Source organism: Trachinotus anak, unplaced genomic scaffold (genome assembly GCF_046630095.1).
Source record: "Trachinotus anak isolate AG129_WGS33_773 ecotype Australia unplaced genomic scaffold, CSIRO_AGI_Tana_v1 ptg000032l, whole genome shotgun sequence".
Classification (NCBI taxonomy): Eukaryota; Metazoa; Chordata; class Actinopteri; order Carangiformes; family Carangidae; genus Trachinotus; species Trachinotus anak.
This window is the reverse complement of record NW_027273883.1, coordinates 1687592-1697120: the sequence shown is the minus strand read 5'-3', so window position 1 is coordinate 1697120 and position 9529 is coordinate 1687592.

Here is a 9529-nt window from a genome sequence, read left to right as displayed (position 1 = left end):
TCGCTTCCTGGTTGTTTATGTGCAGAGGGTTTTTCTGTCCGCTGTCACATCCAGGTCGGGCCGGGGTTTCACCTGCAGGTCACTGCACCTTCAGGGGCTTTTCTCTCAACTGTCAGTTCACTGGAGCGTTCACTTGACTTCTCATGTGAAAACCACACTTCAGCGCTCAGTCAGTCAGTGACTGTTCTGCAGGAGGGTTTCACTCTGGTTTTACTCGGTGTGGATTTACCTGAGAGAGAGGACGGAGGTGAGGATCTGTGTCTGTGCTCCGCTCACTGATGTGTTTGATTGTCACAGTGCAGGAGTTAAACTCATATTTACCTCTGTGTCTCTGCTCTGGGAAGATGTTGTTGTTCCTGGATGGCGTTTTATCCTCCAGCAGATTACAAGAGCTGACCCAGTAACAGACAGTGACAACCTGCAGGAAAACCATGTGACCTTCATCACCTGTTCTCAGTGTTGTTTTTAACGTTAGAGTTAAATGTCAAGTTCTGAGAGACTTTTAATTAAAGCCTTTGGGATTAAAACTCTTCATCTGAAGAAATGAGACAGTCTGGTCTATGGTGGATTTCCTCTTTGTATCACCGGCTGTGCGCCTGTCGCCTAGCAACCTTGACAACACTTACATTTAAAAGTGTAATCCTCAGGCTGTCTGGTTGCTTTCGTTACCAGTGCGCAATGAATCTTGGGATACATTAGGTGACGAAGGATCCAACTGGTGGATCCTTTGTAACCCAGGAAAAGAAATGGGACATGTAGTGGCTCCTCTGAAGGACACGGTTCTGAACTGAGACGCAGACGTGTCTCCCCACTTGTTTTTTATGACAGAAGAAAAATATGAATATGTTATTTTGTAAGAAATTTTAAAATAATAGTGTCTCAAAACAAAAAAAATCAAGTCTCACTCATTGTCAATTTTAAATTTATTCAATAATTATGTTTCAGTCAAACAACTTTCATCAGGAATCTGTTACAACAAATGACAGTAAACCTGCAAATACACAGATGTGAAGTTTGGTTAAAAAAAGAAGTAAATTCAACCTCAGACATTAAAAATGAGTCTTCCTTCAAATGTTAAAGCTCTGTTACTTTTTATTTCATCAACTTCAAACAGTTATTGTGGCATCTGCAAGTCTGGACACCCCACTGAGCCACTACTTAGTTATATCCCCTTTGCCAGCTGTTAAACATCTGGGGGGGGGGTTGACTCCTCTGATCTTAGTCATTTTAAAGTGATGAAATAAAAAGTAAGGCTTGTGTGTTTACTGCAGCTGTTGGATTTACTTTCTTTCACTTGAAAAAGCAACAGAACTTGGAACCAAACACACAAATGGATCCACAGACAAGAGTTAATAAAGACGCCACACCTGTAGAATAGATCCTGAACTAAATCTCTTCAGTAGCAGACAAAACCAGCCAAACTTTAGGCTTGAAAACATCTGTGTGTGTGATGTGACAGTTACTACATGTGTGTTTTTCTGCAGACGGCTCTGCCCTGCAGCTCCAACACACGAGCGCTGTGGTTAACAGAGGAGCTGCAGGAATGTGAGCGGAGGAAGGATCAGGTCACCTGTCTGAAACAGAAAACCTGTCAGGAGACATTTTCTGCCTCAGGCTGTGAATACACTCCAATACAACACTTACACATATTGCATCAGACGTTCACTCTCAGCTGATCTGAGCAAAAAACAGGTCAAACAGTGGGAGCTGCTGTCGCTGCGTCAGCCACAATCTGCTTCACAGCTGATTCGCTGTGAGATCACTCTCTGCTGCTGTTAGTGACTGTTTTTACTGCTGTTTTTACAGATTAAATGCAACTGCAAACCTACAATCAGCAAATCTGTGCTCAGAGATAAATGTTGGATTTGGATCCTCTGTGTGACCTGAACATTTTCCTCCTAATCAGGGTTTTAGAAATCCTGAAGTCATGAGTTCAAACTGCTCCTCCAGTTCTGTTCCTTCTCAAATGTTTTATTCACTCGCATGTCTTTGTCTGCACTAATGGTCTAAACTCTGTTTTCTCAGATAATTATATTAATTCTTTTATGTGCTTCCTATGTTGTTGGCCTTAAAATGTCCGATTTTTGGGACAGAGGCTCTAAAAATATTGACTTCTGTAAACGTTAATGGAGGTGAAATGCAGTTCAGGTCCCCAGAGAGAAAACACTGAAGACACAATGACGTCTGTGTCCCCAGTGGTGCGGCCTGTGCAGCCCTGCTCTTAATCAGTACAGATCACACAACTTTATTAATCCCATGGAGAACAATTCTTCTGCAGCTCACACTCAGCTGCCAAAATCACAGGACAGTTATTTACATCAGAGGCAACAGATACATGGGTCAGTACGAGGGGAAACAAGCAGCAGGAAGTAAAAGAAATAAAAATTAAACAGATAAAATAACACCTTTTTTTTTTTTTAACAAACATGATGTGAATTTTAGGAAAAAAATATTCTGAAAGTGTAGTTGTATAAATCTAAATCATTGGAATCATTGGAGTAAATTATAATAGATAAATTCTCTCTCAGTCTCTGTTGCAGAGTTGATGAGAAACTTGAGCTCAGTCTCACGTCTGTGTTCATCAGTCACTGTTTAAAACCACAACCTGACACCTTTTGCATTTCTGTTTTTGTACAGACCAAACAAACAGGATTAAATGTGTTGCTTGTGTATTTTTGAACTCTGGACGGAGCCAGGCTAACTGTCTCCACCTGCTGCCAGGCTTTATGCTAAGCTAAGCTAACTGCATCCTGACACAGACATGAAATTGATTTCTACTCAGCGTTACGTTTATCTGAGCTCATAAACACGTCAGTCCGACATTATTTAGTTCTTTCAGGTTTGTAAAATGAATTAAAAACACCTGAGCTCAACAACAGGTCTGTTAAACGGATAATAAATGTGCAGAGTAATAAAATCCCCAGTTTCAGAGAGTGTCAGTGTAAACAAAGATACCAAAAAGATTCTGATGCAACAGTTATCTCTGTTTACAGTCTTCATGCTAAGCTAAGTCGCTTCACATTTACCATAAAGACATGAGAGTGATGCTAATCTCCTCAAAACATAGAACTGTTCCTTGAATGTTATGAAATTAACCTGAATGATCAATATAGCGAAACAGCTCCAGTGTCTTTGTTGCTTCACTCTGAGTCTGATTGTGTTCATGTTGTAGCAGCAGCATCTGACGTCTCCTCTCCGTCACTGCTCGGCTCTCGTTATTGGATGACCTGTGGTGGCTCATTAACCACTTATCTGAGCAGCCATTGACGGCGGCTGTGCAGAGGTGCAGCTCAATCAATAATCCTGTTTGCACTGAGCGTCAGTGGAGGGAAACATGCTGCTCCCCGCAGCCTCCAGTTCGTGCTCGTCATGTTTCTGTCTGCTGGCGTCTTCAGCCTCCGTTTCCTCTGCAGATTCATCACTGACCCTGCTGATCTCACATCAGAGACAAACAACCAGGCTTTGTAGTTTGGCGTCCAGTTTATCAGTTGTGTCAGTTCATCCTGTTTGTTCTTCGGTGTTATCATGAACAAGAAGCTGAATCTGACTCTTCATTTTGTTCTGATTCACTCTGTTTGGTCGCTGTGTTTAGTTCAGGGGATTTTTTATTGCTGCTCTTGTTTTTTTAAAGTGATGTTTAATGTTTCATATGTGGAGAAGAAGAAGAAGAGCGTCAGGGTAACAGCAGCTAAAACATGAGCATCATTTTTTTTACTCTGGATCTTTACCCACACAACAACTTTTCCACCTCAGCCAGGCTTCAAACTTTCCAGTGTTTTTTTATGCACAAATTGAAAATGCACATGAAAACCTGTGGATGGAAACACACTTACTAATGATTTGAAACAAATTTCCATTTTAAGGAAGCGAGAACATGAACCAAGTGACACCTTAGTTCCTGAGTTTCCTCACCAACACAAGCACTGCGGCTGTTTTCTCCCCCGTGTCGCTGCAGAGGGATCCAGCAGGGCTCTCAAACCCTGCACACAGTGCACATGATGGAGGCTTTTTCTCAGCTCCGACTGTTTCCAGTCTGACCACAGTCTGAGCTGTACAGAGTGTGTGGTGGTCACTCAGCTGTCAGGAAGTTTCCTCCCTGTTCTTGCTTTTCTTACATCCTCCTCCTGTCAGGAAACATTTCTGTTGACGTCCCTGTGGAGAAACGTGTTGCTTGAAAGCCCTGAACGCTCACTTCTCTCTGAAGATTTCCCTCTGTCATCGTCCCGTCTGGTGTCAGCCACCTTCTCTTTTCCAGTGATTCACCCTGACAGAGGCTTGGGAAAGCATCTGAGGGTTGTTTCCTGTCCAGATTAAAGAGGTTTTATTTTTGTTCCAAAGCAGAGGAGAGGTTCAGCTGCACGTAAAAAATAAACTCACTCATCTCATCACCTCTTTAAAAATCATCAGCAGCTGAAGTTCAGCTCTTGTTTTCTCTAAGGCTGCAAATGTTCCTTCACTTCATCGACCCTGGATTAAACCAGTTTGCATCCAGAAATGTACGTTTGTGAGGGACAGTTGTGTTATGTTCTTGTTTACTGAGTACTTATTACTACTTTAACACTATCCACCAAGGCTTCAGAGAACCAGCCTGCTGACACCTTCGGTTGGCCTAACCTAACCCGAGCTACCTGTTTAAAGGATGTTGGTGCCAGATACCACAGGGTGTTTAACAGGTAGAGTCCGGCCTCTGTGTTTTGGAGCTGTTCAGGTGGCTCATGCAGGATCAGCAGCTCATAATGTTCTGGCTCATCAGTGTGTGACGCTCCTGGTCAGGACGTGTATGAGGGTTAAAGACCTGGTGCTGATCCTGCACCATCACGTTTCTCCTGCCGGTGGATCTCTTCACATCCAGTCCGACTCTGAGCCAGTGACTCCTGCATTTTTCCTCAACTTATTTTGATGGTGAAAGGAAACTGGCTGCGTTTTATGACTTCACCACTATTATTAACTCACTTTATGAGCTGAGGGCTGGAGAGCAGCCAGCGGAGCCAGCTGACTGGACACGGAGAGCCAATGCCCCGCTGACTCCTCTGTCCGTCCCTCCTCCCGGTCGGCTCGGCTCAGCTGATGCAACTCAGGAGGAGGATGTCACTTTTCAGTTGTGCTGCTGCCTCCGGTGTGTGGAGCTTTTCTGAACTCTCTGCATCACGTGGAAACAAACAGACAGATGGAAACGAGTTGTGAGTCAGATGTTTTCACAGTCTGTGTGATATCAGCTCATCACACTGCATTTTTCCTCTGGGTGTGCTCGCGTGTCGCAGCTTATCGTGGGTTCAAGAGACTCCACCCAGACTCTTCCTCATGAGTGATGAGCAGCAGCTTGACTTCAGCCCTTTACCGTGGATTCAGTGGAACTTTCCACACTGTGACCCCTTCCCATGTGGACCCTGACACTTCAGGCAGCGCTGATGCTGGGTGATAAGGTCTGGCTCCGGGTGGCGTTGGGTGGGGCTGAGGTCTGGGCTCCGTGCAGACCAGTCAAGTTCCTCCACAGCAAACTGGAAAAAACAGTTTCATGAAACAGGAAAGAGACAAACAAACTGTCGTCTGAAATATCATCAGCTGGGAGACAAACTGTTTAACTTTTCTCATCTGTTAGTTTAGTGTTGAGTCTCTGCCAACTCAGAACTGAGCTCGTATCCTGATGCAACTAATAATCAATCATTAGTCCATCGCCAGTAGATTGATCTTAATAATTTGTTTTTGCTGCTTCCAGCTCCTCAAACATGATGATTCTCTTATTTTTCTGTCTCATCACTGTGAACCGAGTATTTAGAGTTTTGCACTGTTCTGAAATTTTCTCACATTTTATAGATGAAACATTTTTAACATAATAAATAATAATCATAATAAAAATGACAGATCTACAGTCACTGTCATTACTGTCTGACATCTTTTTTGTCATATTTTTACATATTTTACATATTTGATCTATAATTTGCCCTAAATAACAGCAAAAGCAAAGTGTGTGTTACCATAGTTACATTTGTGGTTAATGTTCTTATTAATCAGCAGCCTAAGAAAAAAAAAAAGTAGTTTTTTATCATTATACAAAAAAAAGAAAATCCCCCTGATCTTTGCATTTTTGCAGATGAAACAAACAATAGTTTAGTAACTGATGGAAAATTAAAAATCACTGATAATATAGCGATTCGGCTTCACTTTTTCTGTCTCTTGTTATTTGATTGGAGGAAGTTTATCCTCCTGTCCTGTTGCACATGTTCACAAATTAAAACATACACTCCAGGTCCATGAGTCCCCTTACAACACAAAAAATACATAAGATACAACAAGGAAAAATGAATAAAAATGACAGACATTGTTCCATTTAAACCCCAGTGATTCATAGTTATTATTATTATTAGTATTATTATTTATACAGCTCCAGATCACAGCAGAAGTTTTCTCCAGGCACTTTTCAAACAGAGCAGGTCTACACCGTCTCTGAGTGAACACTAACTTATATGACATTATATATATATATATATATATATATATATATAATCACGTGATATTTACTGTGTGTTTTAAATTTCCAGCTCAGGAGGAAAGTTGGTCCAGATTTTGAGCAGAATTTTATTTTTTAACTTGTCAGAAGTTTATGTTTTTTTCCTCAGGCTCAGAGAGAACAAAGGTCAGCAGAGGCTCCTCGTGTAAAGGCCTACAGGGTGTGGGTGTGTGTGTGTGTGTGTGTGTGTGTGTGTGTGTGTGTGTGTGTGTGTGTGTGTGTGTGTGTGTGTGTGTGTGTGTGAGTGAACTGTCACACCACAGAGGTCAGTGTGTTAACGTGGCCTGCCCCACATTCCTCTCTGCTTGTTTGTGACACGACAAACCGCCCACTGCACCCCCCGACCGACACGACCTGTAACCATGGCAACAGTCAACAGCTGGAGGAGATGGTGAAAACAGCCTGAGAGGCAGCATCTGTGTTTACAGCTCCACAGATACTGAAGGTGACAACTGAAGCGTTTAAGGAAATGATGATTAAAAAAACAAAAAGATTTACTGCCCAGTGATTCAGAGCAGAAGTATGAGCTGCTGGTTTGATGCAGGTGTTCTGGGTTTGAGCTTTGTTATTGTTGTGTTGCTGTCAAACAACATTGTGAACATTTTATGTTCATGCGTAATTCATGAGCTCTGAATAAAGCAGTTTCAGTTCAAAAATCCCTGATCCACCGACGCTGTGACCTGTCTGACATTTACTCAGCTTGTGTCTCTGATAACTTCAGATCCAGAAGTCTGAGAATAAAATCCTTCCTCTGGTTAAAAGGTGTGAAAATGTGACTTGAAACTGGATAAAAGTCCATTTTGATCTCCTGGCAGACAAACACAACAGGTTAAAATCACAGATGTCTCTGTTTGAGAATTGATGGAAACATTTGTGATGATGTAAGAACTCAACAACATATAGAACACAGGTGTGGTTGTTTTTAGACACTTTACTGTGGAGAAGTTCCAGATTATAATTTTAAAGACACATTTGAAGCCCATTGGACGTGAGGAACACTCAGAAGATCACCTGATGTTGAGAACAAACAGACGGAAGTTTTTCCAGAATTAGCCTCAGCCTACATGACAGGATATATGTTACTCAATAAGTCTCCGCTGACGACAACACGAGGTCGTTGACCCCTGCACTGCCCACAGAGAACAGTATTGTGCAACACGACAGTGAACATCAGCACAATTATGTAAAGACGCCACAGAACGAAGGCGGCGGCGCATTGTTGTGACGGATGAACTTGATGTCCGACGGTAACTGATTTTTATGTTGGCAAGCAGGACAATGTGTTCATGACACACACACACACACACTCTACCCTGAATCACTGTGGGTCAAACTCTAGCCTTTAACAGGTGTGTGAATTCATCAATAAAATGAATATGTAATGCTTTGAAGATGAACATGGTTTACAGTTTGTGTGGACGTCTGTTCGCTGATAAATCCTGCAGAGACGGATCTCAATCATCCGGTTGAAATATACCTGACTCATCTTCTTACCTGTGAACACAAACCTTTAATGTAAAATTAAGCTTCTTTTTATGACTTAATTTTTTTCAGATGCGAAGGAATTAAATTTTTTTTTTAAACAAAAACTGGAGTAAATAGAGCATTTCCTGGGGACTATTTTCAGTGGCAGATTAATCCACATTTGGTGCTCTAGTGAGTGTTTGTTGCAGCAGTGTGTGTGTGTGTGTGTGTGTGTGCGACTGAGTCAAAATAAACTCGAGTGTGTGTTCATGGTGATGAAGGAACCTGTCACCCAGGTCAACACAGTGACTCACTGATGTGTTTTTGGAAACAATGGAGTTCATTGGCTCAGATACATCAGGCTGCGACACACACACTCGTGTTTGTGGTTTGGATCTGTAAAACCCTGAAACTTGTCCTTTAAATAAACCTTAAATTAAAGTGTTTATCTCCTTAATCAGAACTAATATTTAGGTTTCAGTTTGTTAATGAAGAAATTCACTTGTTATAATTTCTGTACAATACCAAAAATGACATTTTCACTGTTCCTGTGGATCTTTACAGCCCAGTGATGGTTTCAGCTGCAGGTTAGAGTACAGTGGAGGTGATGTAACACTGTGGAGGGGAAAAAAACAGGAAGGGAGCGGTGGAGGAGGACGTCTTATCAGTGTTGTGATGTGAGAAAAGTACAGGTATGACCTTGTTATTTGGGAATGGAAAGATCGAGGGTAACATGTCCCCATGTCCTGCTTCTCTCTGTGTGTTTTTCCACATGGGTTTGTGGCACAAACACACAACGTCCAGCACTAGTTAGTTCAGCTGTGATAATGTGACCAAAAGTAAATGATCATTAACAAGCAGCAGTTGACCAGTCATCACAAACACAAGCTGTGCAGCAAAAAGCTTAGTTCAAACGTACATTTGAACTAAACTAAACTACATTATTTTGAATGTTAATGCAGATCCTAAAGTTTACAAAGATTCCAAACACAGTGAGGAAATGTGACTTATGATGCATTAGACATCCAAAATATTTCAGTTTGATGGATTGATGGTGCAGCCGTGACGGACATGGAGACTTTTTCTCCCTGAGCTTTAATGAGGAGTTCAACTTTAAAGTTACTGAAGGGGAAGAAGAGAAAACCTGAATGTCAGGAGTCTGAACGAGGAGAATGTGGAGGCGCCACCAGGGTTCGAGTTCTCATAAACTAATGTAACTTTAAAGGTCCCATGTTTTACTCTTCTTCTATGGTTCATTTGAAGTGTTGATCTCCGTGAGAAGATATATTTGTAGTTTTAAGAACCAAAAACCATCTCAGTGTAGTTTTACATCTCCTCTCTCAGGCTTCTCTCTGGGGCTCAAGTAACAACAGGTCAGTCAGCCAATCAGAAGAGAGGATCTGAGCCTCTTTGTTGTGACATCACAAAGTTGCAGAAGTCCTGACGGCTGGTTTTAAGGCTCAGTTTCTGAATACAGGCTGTGTGCATTTCTCTGTGGACTGAGGCTTTGATTCTTTCACAGTATTAATATAGAACCTAGACCTGCTTTATAATCAC